Here is a 15559-nt window from a genome sequence, read left to right on the forward strand (position 1 = left end):
ATGGTTGATTTAGGTGCAATCTTACTAGCTGCAATATCCTTGCTTGTGAAACTCTTTTTGTGCAAAGCAATGAGAACTGCACGTGTTTCCTTGCAGGTAACCATGGTTAACAGAGGAAGAACAATGATTTCAAGCACCACCCTCCCTTTAAAGCTTACAGTCTGTTATTCTAACTAAATCAGCATCACAGAGTGATCTCCAGCCTTGTCCTCGTCAACACACTCACCAATGTTAATGAGAGAATCACTGACATGATCTCAGCTGGTCCTTTTGTGGCAGGGCTATAATGCAGTGGAAATGTTGTTTTGGGGATTATGGGTCTATTTCAGCATGAGTTGTAGCTTTGCGAAAAAAAATTGCAAAACTACACCTTCTTTCTCTAGCATGCGGGGGGTTGCCCAGCACAGGGCAATGCCACCCCGCATGCCAGGTTATCCCCACCTGCTGAAATGCAAGTGCTTTGCTAAACAGCGAATCGCTTGCATCACCAGGCCACCATGTTTTGGGTCACAGCAGCTGCCTGTGACATCATGCAGCCACCCCGGCCCGCCCTACAAACATTCCAGAAATGCCTCCGTTGTCTGGACTGCACCCCCCCCAACGTCGCGTCGCCTCCTCCAACACGCTGCATTGTTGTCCTGTCCCCATCGGGATTAAGGCTGCCATCACAGTTTAAGTCCTCGCACACGTGAACAGTGGCATGGGCACATGTGCAGAAGTGCTGAAATCGCCGAATAGCGATTCCTACACTTCAGCGATCAGTACTGAATTAGGCCCTAAGTTCATTATCGTGGCAAAGAGGGACTTTACAATCAATTGCAATTAATTTGATCACTCTTAAGGCCCATACACACTGAGCGATTTTGAGCTGAAAGCAGATAACTTTTGGTGTGTTGAGCTGCTTTCAGCTCAAAGCCGCCCAGTGTGTATGCACAAGCAATGAGTGGTGAGCGCTGATGCGCGCTCCCGCTTCATCACTGGCGGCCGCCGTTCATCTACTGGTATTACCAGTAGATGAACGGCAGTGTGAGCAGCTTTCCATAGCGTCCTGCTATGGAAAGCTACTCACCCCTGCTGACATCGCTGGGCAGGGGGAAAAAGCACTCAGTGTGTATGCACTGAGCGCTTTTCAGCCCAGCGATGTCAGCGATCATCGCTGTTCATACACGCTGCACCTTTAATGACATTCTGGAGTATATGCAAACTGCCATTATAAAAACTGAGACAGCAGACTTTGAGAAAATTTATATTTGCGTCATTCTCAAACATATTCCATTGCGCTGTACAGTAGTTCAGAAAGATCATTAGTAATTCTTTGTTATGCAATTGCTAATTCATCTTTTCGATGGTTATTCCAGCTTTCTGAAACAGACTTTAATTGCTTTCTTTTCCTAGAAATTGTTTGTCTCATTAGATTTGTGAAATGTGAACTCTTTTCCGTAATTTTACTTGCCCCTATAGACCTAGGGGTCTGAACTCTTGCTACAGTTAATGAGTGGGCTGTCTGTAATACTGTAGCTTTCTCTCCACAGACCTTCCTGTGGTTTAATGTCAAACAATGTTTTACTAAGTTTTTGTAATGTGATAACACAGCTACTGCCTGCACTGCTGAGACTTCATCTTGTCCAGACCTCTCAATAGGTCAAGTACAGTAACACCTCAGTATGTCAATACAAGCACATCTTCCTAATTCATCATGGCTGAACTGCATCACAGATGTTGAATTATTCACACAGTATTGCACTGCATAGAGATCCACTCAGTGGGCTTTTCTCCTTCCAATATTCCTGCATTTTTTTGTAGGTTAAAGTGAAGGAACAGAAGATACAATGTTGAAAGAAGTAATATTTTCCAAAAATACAGTATACAATACAATTGATATCTATCTTGCATCTACTTTTCAACTATTTGCACATTTATATGTATTGTAAGTTTGTGAGCAGGATCCTTTTACCTTTTTGTCTGTCTATCTGTTTATACCCAATCACATTTTATTACTGTTTTGTTAAAATTGTAAAGCTTAAAGGAATATGCTGGCACTATAAATAAGTGTTAACACATAATAGCTGAGAATGGAAAGACTTTGCAAGTCCTGCCTTTACAATTCCATACATTCTAGATGCAAAATTTACAGCCATATTTCAGAGTAGCCTAATGAGTACCTTTAGCCGGTTTCACATTAAAACCCTTCCCAATTGTTAATTACTTGCTTGTTGTCCCTTATTTTATTACTAAACACTGTGGACCTTGTCAGAGGCATATCTATGGCAGGGTGAGCAGGGCATATGCCCTGGGTGCTGTGGCAGGACTGGCATAAGGGGGTGCAGCTGGCCAGAGCAGTTTACATGGTGCAGTGTCAGCTACTGAAAATCCTATTCCCACCTCACCTCCGTTCTGGACTATCCAGGGGAAAGGGGGAGCATTGGACTGTGTACTCGTGCCCACAATGAGGTGGGAAGGTAGCCACCGCCAGACCAATAGGAGAAGGATGAGATGGGGAAGTAGCAGCCGAGGCAGCATCATTGGGTGGGCGGGGTGTCTGGAAGCGCCATAGGCTTTATGCAGTATTTTGAAATCTCAGTCAACAGAGACCGGCCGCTGGTACCCCCGCATAGTGGGTTGCGCTGGTGCCAGACTGGGCTGATGGGCAGTGTGAAAAAAGTTGCGAATCACATACTAGTGGGGATCGCAATGCAGCAGCAGCCAGGGCGGGTGCACATGATGAAGTGTATGCCCCACTCGGTGCGTATCTCTGCTAAAGGCTCCTCCTACCAACCCTCTTATACACTACAGGACCTGCTCCCTCTGCTCTGGAAGTGCATGGAGCTTTGGATGGCCATCGGTGTGGTAATCATCTATGTTTACTATCGATGGTGATATGGTAAGTGACCATCAATGGCTGCCAACTATGTAATCAATGGCTATCCATGGTTTCCACAACTGATGGTCATCCCATTTCTTTCACTGACTGGACTGTGGGCCAATCAGAACATGGGGGTTGGGCTGCATGGGATTCCGATGGTCTGAATACCGACATCGGCATCCCATCCAGTGAAATCCCAACAACCCCGCAGTAAACCCCCTAAACTTCCTCTGTGTCCTACCCTAACTTTAAACCTCCATTGTGGGTGTCTAACCCTCCCCGGGAGAGCCTAACCTTAACGCTCCCTTCCCTACTGCTAAACCCAACCCTCCCCGCTTGGGTGCCTAACCCTAACCTAGCCTTTTAAGTGCCTAATCCTAACCCCCCCCCCCTTCCCGGTACCTAACCCTAACCTTCCTAGCCCTGCACCCTCACCCTAATCCCCCTTCTCCTGCCTAAACCTACCCCCCCCCCTCCCGTGGCAGGACGCCAGCGTGTCCCACTGAGAGGACGATTGGGAATCTGACCTCTGTCGCCATTGTGATGTTATTATGGATTCAGGCGGCGGTATTGTGTCCGCCGGGATCCAGCCCTCTGGCATTTTAACTGTGTCCCAAGCTGCCTGGGTGTATGAGGAAATGGGGCTGGGTGCTGTAGTGTATTATGGGGACTGCTGTAGTGAGTGAGGAGGTGCTTGGTGGGTGTTGGATAGTATGAGGAAGGGGGAGCTGGGTGCTGTAGTATATGAGAGGTGGGGCGTTTGAGTGTTTTCTAGGTCGGGTTGCTGGACACCAAGGGGGGCACAGCTGCGCGCGCTCACCCAACAAAAGGGGTGTGGCCTCTCACTGTAGATGTGTGGCCTCATGACATGCTCCCTTGTCTGGGTGTTGGACTGTATGAGGGGGGGGGGGGGGGGGTTTCTAGGTGTTGGAGTGTATAGGGGAATAGCATTCTTTTTAAGATTTTTCAGGGCAAGGTGCTGGACACCAAGGGGGGTCAGCATGCCCCCACCATGACCTGCTCCCTTTCCATCACTATGGGTGCTTGCCCAGTCTAGCGCTGAACATACTAACATTATTTTGGGTATCTTTGGGTATACACGGGCAATTTTGAGTCATTCAAATCTCCGCTGTTACCTGCTATGCTGGAAATAGGTGACATTTGGGCTTATGCATGGAAGAGAACCATCGCCTAGTCATGTTTGTGTATGCAGTGCGTATTTTGTATCTCCCGCACCCAGCATATGCTACTGTAGGTGTAAATGAAAGTAATAGTGATGGCTGCTACGTTTGCAGATGGAACTAAGGGACATTGCACACATTAAGAATGCATACATACTGATTTGCTTTGGCATACTGATTGTACTCTGTATACATATGCATATGTACTACAAGCAACACTGATTCAGTAGCAGTATCTGAACTCTTATGCCCTCTAAACATACTCTTAGGTAGCAAAATTCATACATATTTATGTTTAGGAAGTACAGTGGTGCCAGACTATTTTTTTAAATTAACTATCTAGTGATTTTGCAACATAATGTCATTGATCCTGTAATGTTTGCTGTTCATACTGTTTATTGCACAATCTGTAATTGTTATTGTGTTTTGTTAAAATGTGCTAAATGGTTTTTCTTTATAAAATTCCCTTTGTACAGAAAGATATTCCTTCCTCTGTCTTTGCTTAATGTTTTGGTGTCTTTTTTTTCTCTCTGTGGAGGTGGGTGTCAGCGGTATATGGACTATAGGTTGAAAATAGGTCAACCACTAATGGTCGACATGGTCAAAAGGTCGACAAGTAACAGGTCAACAAGTAACAGGTCGACAGTGCTTATTATTGACAGGTACAAAAGGCTGGCCATTTTCTATTGTCGACCTTTTCATGTGTTGACCTTTTGTACTTGTCGACCTTTTACATGTCAACCTAATGACCCTGATGACCTTTTGATCATGTCAACCTTTTCCATGTCAACCATATGTGGTCAGGTTATCCAACACAGGGGGTAATTCCAAGTTGATCGCAGCAGGAATTTTGTTAGCAGTTGGGCAAAACCATGTGCACTGCAGGGGAGGCAGATATAACATTTGCAGAAAGAGTTAGATTTGGGTGGGTTATTTTGTTTCTGTGCAGGGTAAATACTGGCTGCTTTATTTTTACACTGCAAATTAGATTGCAGATTGAACACACCACACCCAAATCTAACTCTCTCTGCACATGTTAAATCTGCCTCCCCTGCAGTGGACATGGTTTTGCCCAACTGCTAACAAAATTCCTGCTGCGATCAACTTTGAATTACCCCCACAGTCCCAAGGTCTGTAGATTCTCATTACCTAGAATCATCCAACTTCTCCTGGACTAGCAAGCTCTTTGTTTCAGAGCCTTGTAACCACTTCAAATCATCACTTTGCTGTCCAAACAGGATCAGGATATAAAGTCCAAAGCAATCAATTTCCCATTACAGATGAAATATGGAGGAAACTCAAGAATTGAGCAGTTTCATTAGAGGGGTGCTAAGCATGGCCACAGACCATGCCATACTATGTTAGAGCATCCTGGTTCCTAAGCAATAGCCCATCCCTGATACAAGTGGTCTTAGGGACTTTATAGCAAAAATGTGGTTCATGTTACGTTTATATCAGTAACATGACGATTGTGACGCTTAGTGCTGAGAGTAGCAAACTCTTGGTCCACAGCAGAATAAACCACAGAGGCTTACATCTTACAGAAACTTTCCATCATCATATACCAGAACCATTTCTGAGTTAAAAACACCATTTTAGGCATGAAGGCAGCAACTGAGAGAATCACTCCATGACTATGCATTCAGCTTATAGGTGGCACTTGGGGCCATTGAACAAGCAGACCCTTTAGGACTACATTAAGTATGTGAAATGTTAGTTGATCAGTTCATTGAACACAGGGGGAACAAATTATAACTCTGCTTTCGCTGCTGAGGCTCCAAACACCTGATGATCATTTCTTGGGTGTAAAAGAGACAGCAAATATAGTTTTGGGGTGCAGCTTCTGAAACACCTTCAGCTGAGCCATAATTGATACCAATTTTAGATAATGTCGGAGTAACAGGGATCAGAGCAGGAGCCACTTGCACACATGTACCCAGAAGGGTTGTTACCAGACACAAGTGACTTGAGCAGTCAAATTGCCAACTTGAGGCTCATATACCAGCCGTTGGGAAAAACACACTTTTAGTCCAATAAATAGGCTACATTTTCCCATGTGTGTGGCCCAGTGCCTTATAGACACCGGTTCTGATAGACTCCGTATAACAGGAAACCACTATATAAACAACCCAGTATCAGCAGGACTGAACTGAGGAACATGGGCCCTCATTCCGAGTTGATCGGTCGCAATGCGAATGTAGCAGAGTTACACACGCTAAGCCGCCGCCTACTGGGAGTGTATCTTAGCTTCTTAAAAGTGCGACCGAAGTAATCGCAATATTGCGATCACAAACCTCGTAGCAGTTTTGGAGTAGCTTCAGACTTACTCTGCCTGTGCGATCAGTTCAGTGCTTGTCGTTCCTGGTTGACGTCACAAACACACCCAGCGTTCGCCCAGGCACTCCCACCGTTTCTCCGGCCACTCCTGCGTTTTTTCCGGAAACGGTAGCGTTTTCAGCCACACGCCCCTATAACGCCGTGCTTCCGCCCAGTAACACCCATTTCCTGTCAATCACATTACGATCGCCGGAGCGATGAAAAAGCCGTGAGTAAAATTACTTTCTTCATAGCAAAGTTACTTGGCGCAGTCGCAGTGCGAACATTGCGCATGCGTACTAAGCGGATTTTCATTGCGATGCGATGAAAAATACCGAGCGAACAACTCGGAATGAGGGCCATGGTTCTATCAACTCTCCCATTGATGAACCCTATTGCTAATATACCTTGCACAGGTTACTGGGAGGTTGTCATATACTATATATAGAGCAAACAATGCTACCCCAGCAAGGCTTTATCATCAGGACTGAACAATATCTAATCTGTTCTTTAATCACAACTGCTGTGCAAAGCAAGGGATGTGCATATGATTGTTATTACACAAAAAAGTCACAGTTCAGCCTGGAACCAACTCGGACTTCATTACATCCAGCCCTTGGTTTGGATCGGATGTCCTTGGGGGATCTAGACTGGGTTTTGGTTTGGGGTTTTTTGGTCCACAAAATTCGGGTGGATTTGGATTTCTGGAGACCTTTTACAGTAGACTTAGTAGTGGCCTTGCAGCCTCTAATTGTCGATGAATGTAAAGTATACACTGCTTTAGAGTAGACTTCACTTAAAATTTAGCTACTCAGCACTCTGGAAAATGGGAATACTTACATTAAGTTGGCTTACATTTTACTGATTTAAATATTATTTTTATTTATTTTATTTATTAACAGTTTCTTATATAGTGCAGCAAGTTCCATTGTGCTTTACAACTGGACACAGTTAAATCCAAAATAGTAATTTTTTAGTTTTTGCACTGCCACTGAGAAGAGAGAAGGTTACAGATTACAACAGTTAGGAGGGAGATGACTAGTGCAAGGATAATGGTCCTTACACTAATCATCTCTTCAAGTATTGTAACCTTCTCCCCTCTGGCCTCACTCTATGTCAACTCTCTCCAATTCAATCTATACATAATGCTGCACGGCATCTGATTCAGAGGTTGATGCAGTTTAATCTGCTAATTCTAGTTTCACCCTTCCCTTTGTGCACTTGCATGTGCCCAAGCCCTAAAACACATACTTTCAATGGTCATGGATGGTGTAAATCTGCCTGTGCATCATCACAACAATCTCACCATTGACACTTGCACCAGTGTATGGCAGGTGCAGGGCCTTCTTCTCAACTTTAGCTTAACATAGCCTCTGTGGCTGCAGTACTGTGTCTGAGAATGCAGCCACTTGCATTGACACCTTCGCAGCATTCCCATAACACATTCATAAAACATATTTTTTCAGGCCACCTGCAGAGGCCCACACTACACACCCTGCACCAATGGTTTTATTAATCATCTCTACAAAGTATGGCTTCAATAGCAGCAGCACTGCACAAATCATGAGAAAAATGATACAGCTGCCATTTTCACAGCAATTTCTGCATGCCAAATAGAAAAATGGCCACCATGACATTTTCCTAGATACCTGCGCATGTGCTGTAGACTGTGTCATACTAAATTGCAGATGCGATGTCATTTATGTCCATTTCTGAGACATTCACGTAGTACTGTGGCTTCAGCCCCCATAATATATACGCCTGACGGGTTTGTATCCATCTGAAGCAGAGAATTCTGTGTTGTGATCTGGATAAGCTGCATTTACATAAACTGTATTCATCCCTTGTTTGCAGACACCCTCTCCACCCCATTATTACAGTAAAAGCGCCAAATGCTGCCTAAGCTTGATACAGATGGGAACGCAACTTTGTTATACACATGTGTAGTACATAATGCGGATCTTATGCAAAAAATATGAACTCTTATCCAACTCTAAATAATGCCCATAATATCTGCCAGCGCTCATTGGAATAGAATGCTCAGCCATGGGCAATTAAAGGAGCTATGGTAGCAAGACTCCAGCTAATGAATAATATGCTACTATACTGCTGCAATCTGACCTTAGTTATTAGATCTTATATTTATCAGAACATTTACTGTATCATATTCTTATTTTTTTACTTATAAAATATTAAAAATAGAATAATTAACTTGGCTGTTTACAGTTGCTATCACAGATATTCAGTATGCATACATATCAACTTCTTGCTCTGTTTGCTGTGATAATATTTTTTTTTTCAATAATGCAATACATAATTCACACCTTTCTCCAGCAACAGATATTATTTATTCTTCTGGATTCTTTGCAATAATCACTGCATGGTTGAGTGAGTACAGTAATGAAAGTTGCCATTCACTGTTGTCTTACAAATACATATCTTTATTGTACCCCATATGAAATTTGCAATGTGGAATAGTCTAAGTAAGCAGTACACTATTCACATAAAAAATTACAAGCAACAGGAGAACACACTTATTATTCCTGGCTAGACGTTATATCCACCTGCCCAGACAGAGCAGGACAACAACGTATTTAAACCACAAGGTTATGGTGCCCGGCAGAAATTACTTATCTGTTTAATTGATTATCCAGGAGGACGAGAATAGTGGTGAGGGAATTAAATCATCTGTGAATACAGGAAAGCCACGTAAAACCCCCTTTTACTATGTGTGAGTCTTGTGTACCAAGACAAACGCCATTTGTAAAGAGGAACTATATAAAAATGCAATGTTTTACTGTGCTGTGTAAAACCTAAGATATGTGGATTTGTTGTGCACCTAACTAGAGCTTTAATATAAAACTGTTATTGCCAAAACAATAAAATAACAAGAAAACTATTGTCCATGAATGCTTCAGTTTAGAACTTTAAGTATCATCTGGCTCTTAGTTATTCCCTGGCCTCTGTATAAAAGTAATGCCATACCTTCTTAAATGGACAAAAATGGAAAGTGATCTATTCATGTCCTACAGTGTTACCCCCTGATCTTCAGTGACTCCCCTATGCTCATTTTTACTACTTCGGTGTCTCCATTCTGTCTCAATACCTGTCTCCCTGACCCCTGGTGCCATCAGTGACCATCAGTTCCTTCTGACCCCCTACACCCCCCACGCCCCCCCGGTATGTATCTGTTCCCATTTCACTCCCATGCATCCATCAATGTCTGTCTCCTTCTCCTTCCTGCCCCCCCCCCCATCAGTATGTTTCTGTTGCCATTTCCCTCCCATTCATCCATCAATGTCTGTGTGTCTCCTTCTTCTTCCTGCCCCCCCCCCCACCCTCCCCCCCCCCACCCCGTATATTTCTGTTGCCATTTCCCTCCCATGCATCCATCAATGTCTGTGTGTTTCCTTCTCCACCCACCCATAAAATGGCTATAGCACTGTAGCCAGAGTTATTACCTTGCTGTCCATTAGGGAGGTATTGTACAGTGCTCCTTTGGCAGTACATAACTTATATCACTATTGGTTATTTAAGGTAAAGGGTTAGTCTTTCTCATCCTCAAAATATCTCATACTTCCATTTCTACACCCATGGCACACTTACCCTACATGCAAATGCCTAGTTTTAATAGCAAATGACTAGGATAATACAACTTAGCCTTATATCATGTTTTATGTATGGAATCTACACATGTGGTGAGCTGGTTTATGGTGCTGGACATGGATCTTTCTAAGACATTGCAATGATGAAAAAATTGCCAAGGAAGACAAAAATCCATCTGCGCTATCTGTTGGCTTACAGTGTGTACAGTATTAGTCAGATGTCACCTCTAAGATATTATTAAAGAGACGCAGCAGCAATTACTCCTGCTTCTTGGGTCTCTTTCACCAAAATATGTTCTTTCAAAAGTTAAACATTTTAAGAAGAGTGCTTCAGTAACATGGTTTGTGTGCATCTCATCACTTAGGTGCTGGTTGTATAAGGCTATGTAGTAGTACAGTTGCATTTTCTCTTAGGTATTAATAGAACTGAAAAAACCTCTATATCACAGTATAGACATAAACTCCCCAGCTCATGTACAAAAATGTTTTGCTTGAACAGTACACAAATCCATAGAGTAATGCATTCCAGAGTGATAAAGAAATTACCAATCAGAACCAGAGGAGCATCCACAAACAGAACCCATCCAGCCCCTGCCAGTCTGTCTAGGCATAAGGGCAGAGGTGTAACTAGGGTTTTCGGAGCCCAGGGCAAGACGGAAAATCCCCCCCCCCAAAAAAAAACAACCCACAAAAAAAGAAGCATGTGCGCGCGCCGAAGGCGCATGTGGCGAAAAATGGGCATGGCCACACACCAGAAGGGGTGTGGCCATGCTCCAGAAGGGGTGTGGCCACTGAAAATGGCCCACAGTGCCAGTTACATTGCCCCACAGTGCCAGATACATTGCCCCACAGTGCCAGTTACATTGCCCCACAGTGCCGGATACATGCCCCACGGTGCCGGATACATTGCCCCACAGTGCCAGATACATGCCCCACAGTGCCAGTTACATGCCCCACAGTGCCAGATACATTGCCCACAGTGCCAGTTACATGCCCCACAGTGCCAGTTACATGCCCCACAGTGCCAGGTACATTGCCCCACAGTGCCAGATACATTGCCCCACAGTGCCAGTTACATTGACCCACAGTGCCAGTTACATTGCCCCACAGTGCCAGTTACATTGCCCCACAGTGCCAGATACATTGCCCCACAGTGCCAGTTACATGCCCCACAGTGCCAGGCCCCACTTGGTGACAGATACATGCCCCACTGTGCCGCCGGACCCCCCCCCCCCGGTCACTTACCGGCCGCTTGTTGATATTGCTATGTGAGGGGAGGAGAGCGCAGCGCAGCGCCTCTCCTTCCCCTCACCGCTCCAGGTCTCCGGCGGCTGTCTGGCGCCGGTTCGCTAGCCAATCAGAGCTTGCGGACCGGCAGCCAATCAGAAGCCGGTCCGCAAGCTCTGATTGGCTAACGCCGGAGACCGGACACAGCAGCGCTGCTGGCAGCGCTGCTAGTGCTGGCAGCGGCGGTGAGGGGAGGGAGAGACGCTGCGCTCTCCTCCCCTCACATTTAGGGTTGACGGGGGCGAATGGGGCATGATGCCCTGGACGCCGGCGGCGCCCCCCTCTCCTGGGCCTGCCAAGGCGCCCAGGGCACTGCCCCACTCGCCCTACCCTAGATACGCCTCTGCATAAGGGTCAGAATCAGTCACACAAATCTGTATGGGGGCACATGCATGTGCCAACGTTCTGGGTGTGCACAGTGTGATTTTATGCAGGGAACGCTCTGCAGTCTGGCATACTGTGCCTCAACCCTGTTATGTTCTGGACCTTATAACTACTATCTGTCACCTTTATAAAGTACAAATATATGGTAACTTATGCTATTGAGAATTAACCAGATAATTGTTTGAGATTGATACTTAGGGGCTAATTCAGGTTGGATCTCAAAAAAACAGAATTTTTGTGTTCGCCCCACGGGAGCATATGCAGGGTAGTGGCGTTCGAGGGGTGGGAGGGGGCAGCAATTTCCAAGGTAGAGATGGAGTGTTGCGAGGGCGGCAGCAGGGAAATCAGGGCAGCGGCTTTCGAATGGGGGGCATGGTGTATGCGTGATTGGAGCGGCTGTGTGATGTCACATGCAGCCGCTCCAATCAAAAAGATGGTGGAGGGCCTCCTGCCGTTGCAGCCAGGCTGTGCCAGCAGGAGCCATCCACAGTTTCAGTGATTACAATGAAATTGCGGTGCGACAGCAATTTCAGCGTGACCGCAGTGGATCGGCAGTGTACTGCATGCTAGGCATCCTTGCCCTGCGATGAGTGGCCTCCAGCATTCACAATCCTTACTGAATAGGATCCTTACTACACTATACTAATAAAAAAGGGAGAGATTCAGCAGCAGTGGGGTGTATGTACAGTACATTCTTGGATGAATAGTCAATCTCAGGCTAGGGTGTGAGTTGACATTGTTGCAATAAAGCTGCAACATTGCTGAAATAATACTAGCCAAATTAAGAGAAAAGAAAAAAGGGGAGGGAGAGTCATCAGTAAACAAACACACCTGAGTCACTGTACAATAGACACATTATTAGGTGGTATTCAAATGATGCCCAATCTCCTTTCTAAAGTGATCCCCATTATTGCACATATTGCACCCATAGTAATTATGTTTAGCTGCGTAAAGGGTTGGGCACCCTTGCTACTCCGGGGGTAGCTAGCTGAAATGATTATACCACGCCCGTCAACAGAAACAGAACGGGTGTGGAATGGGTTGAAAAGACTTGAATACCGCCCATTGAGTTAGAATCATCATCGCTTGGAGAGTGATAAAATGGAGAGAGAAAGAGCACCTGCCAATCTGCTCCTAACTGCCATGTCACAGGCCCTATTTGAAAATGACAGTTAGAAGCTGATTGGCTGATAGTTTATCACTTTTCATTTTATCACTCTCCAAGCAACGATGCATCTAGTCCTTAAAGACTCCTAAGATCCAGATCCACCTTCCCCTAGCTGACTGATTGGCTAGTTACAATAGACACAGCAGTGTCATCACAAGGAGTTTTATTCCTACAAGCCTAGGTTCTGCATCAGTATTTAACTCTTTTTCAATCTGATTGCGTTTATCTCATCTGAATAAACTGTCATAAACAATAACTTTTATTGTGTTACACTAATGATAACACAGCAATAAAATATTTGACTGTCCTGTATTCACATTGTGCAGCGCCATATTCCCCCTATCAGCGACCTCGTGCACTAAATCTTTATTGCACAAAATATTGTTTCCCGTGTCTTAATTAGTCTCTGATTGTTAGATCAAGCTATAGATACATCTGAATATGGGACATTTAATTATGGTCCCTCTATACAAACACACACTTGACACAGAGAAGAGGGGGGCAGTTGAGATGTACAAGGATAAGCTATGAGAATGCAGGAGACTACAGTTGACCTCTGGAGTGCTGGTGCCCCCTGCATTGGGGGGACTATGGGGGTAATTCTGAGTTGATCGCGGCAGGAAATTTTTTAGCAGTTGGGCAAAACCATGTGCACTGCAGGGGGGGGGGGGCAGATATAACATTTGCAGAGAGAGTTAGATTTGGGTGGGTTATTTTGTTTCTGTGCAGGGTAAATACTGGCTGCTTTATTTTTATACTGCAATTTAGATTGCAGATTGAACTCGCCACACCCAAATCTATCTCTCTCTGCACATGTTAAGTCTGCCTCCCCTGCAGTGCACATAGTTTTGCCCAACTGCTAACAAAGTTCCTGCTGCGATCAACTTAGAATTACCCCCCATGTGCAGTGCAGGGGGGGCAGATATAACATTTGCAGAGAGAGTTAGATTTGGGTCATACTTACCGACATTTCAAATCTCCTCTCCGGGAGATGCCCGGAGAGGAGAAGCAGGTGGGCGGCGACGAGGACGGGGCTGAGATAATTACATCATTAAGCCCCGCCTACTCGCCAGGAAAAGCCCACATTTGGTTAATATTTGCATATGGGCGGAGCTAAATGACGCGATTAGCATATTATCACATCATTAGGCTCCGCCCCCTCCACCAGTCTGCGATTTTGCTGTGTCTTTCTCCACATTCTGCCCACTTCACTAGGAAGTGGGCAGAATGCGGGAGCTGTGCCCACTCTTCCGGGGCTGCGGGGGACTACTCGAAAAACCGTGTGTCTCCCGCAGAATCCGGGAGAGTAGGTAAGTATGATTTGGGTGGGTTATTTTGTTTCTGTGCAGGGTAAATACTGGCTGCTTTATTTTTACACTGCAATTTAGATATCAGTTTGAACACACCCCACCCAAATCTAACTCTCTCTGCACATATTATATTTGTCCCACCTGCAGTGCACATGGTTTTGCCCAACTGCTAACAAATTTGATGCTGCGATCAACTCAGAATTATGCCCTATGTTCTCTAGATTTGGGGGGATGGGACACTCCGGTTTGAGATTAGGGTTCTTTTGGTTTTGGGGTCAAGGTTGTCTTGATCACGCAGAGTATTTGTACAAGGACTGTTTCCAAAATGGGAAGTGTCTGTGCACTTTATTATACATGAAGATACGGAGGTGACGGGCACGTTTACTGTACATAAAACAAAATGAAATAAATTGTGGGCAAGTTGCAGTTTGAGCTTTTAACAACATAAACATTTCTATCATTAGGGACTAGCAAGTGATTTATGTTTGGTACTAAAAACATCATTCATATCTTCTACACATTTACCGACAAAAAAAACAGAACAAAGATACAGTGTGATTGAAGTTGTCATATGAACACTGGGGAGTTACAGAGTGCACAGTTCAAAGAAAACGCTATCTCTAATGCGGCTCAAAATAGAAAGTATTATTAAATAATATTGCTCTCCTGCTATGCAAACATCATAGTACATTAGAAACTGAGAAAGTGCTAAGCTGTCAATTACATTACTTTGTAACTCTTCCCCTGAAGTTTAAACATGTTTTTTTTAATCTGTTTTTATTCCAATAGCACCAACGGAATGAAGACACATTTCTCAGAACACTGTGTCTGAAGCATGAATGGCACATGATGAGATAAAAGCAGATTGCAGCTGCAGAATGAACAGCTCGGAATGGAATCCTGCTTTAATGTAACAATTCTGTGCATCATTGATATTCTCTTTACATCAAGTACTGCACTGTGCATATAAATCATTTATTGCAGCACCATGATTATGCTATGCATCATAGGGCTAGATGCATCATTGCTTGGAAAGTGATAAAATGGAGAGTGAAAAAGTGTCAGCCAATCAGGTCCTAACTGCCATGTCACATGCTGTGTTTGAAAAATGGCAGTTAGGAGCTGATTGGCTGGTACTTTTTCACTCTCCATTTTATCACTTTCCAAGTGATGATGCATCATTCCAGGTCTAAATTATACACCTTGGTTTTCATTTAGAGGCGAACACAGTTATGACCTAATTATAACTAAGTAGGAACAGACACAAGAAAAACACATTCTCATATACAGCTTAGTCAGACACATTTCATGGTGCATCCAACTTTAAAACAGGAGCATTTGGTCCAGGCGTATAAGTGTGCATACTTATGTCTTGTGACAGTGCTGTTTTCTGCCTTTGAACCCCAAGTGGGAGTCTTCTTTCTGCAGTAGTATAAATGGAAATG

At 44.5% G+C, this 15559-nt stretch overlaps 1 long non-coding RNA gene across 2 annotated transcripts in view; it reads left to right on the forward strand.

The window, feature by feature from the left end:
* Positions 1–15064, forward strand: part of LOC135058029 (uncharacterized) — a 118797-nt gene extending 103733 nt beyond the window's left edge. For both annotated transcript variants that reach the window (XR_010244543.1, XR_010244544.1), the window contains exon 3: positions 14904–15064. This is a non-coding gene — a long non-coding RNA (uncharacterized LOC135058029). The remainder of the gene's footprint in view (positions 1–14903) is intronic.
* Positions 15065–15559: the final 495 nt, after the last annotated feature.

Source organism: Pseudophryne corroboree, chromosome 3 (genome assembly GCF_028390025.1).
Source record: "Pseudophryne corroboree isolate aPseCor3 chromosome 3, aPseCor3.hap2, whole genome shotgun sequence".
NCBI classification, from domain to species: Eukaryota; Metazoa; Chordata; class Amphibia; order Anura; family Myobatrachidae; genus Pseudophryne; species Pseudophryne corroboree.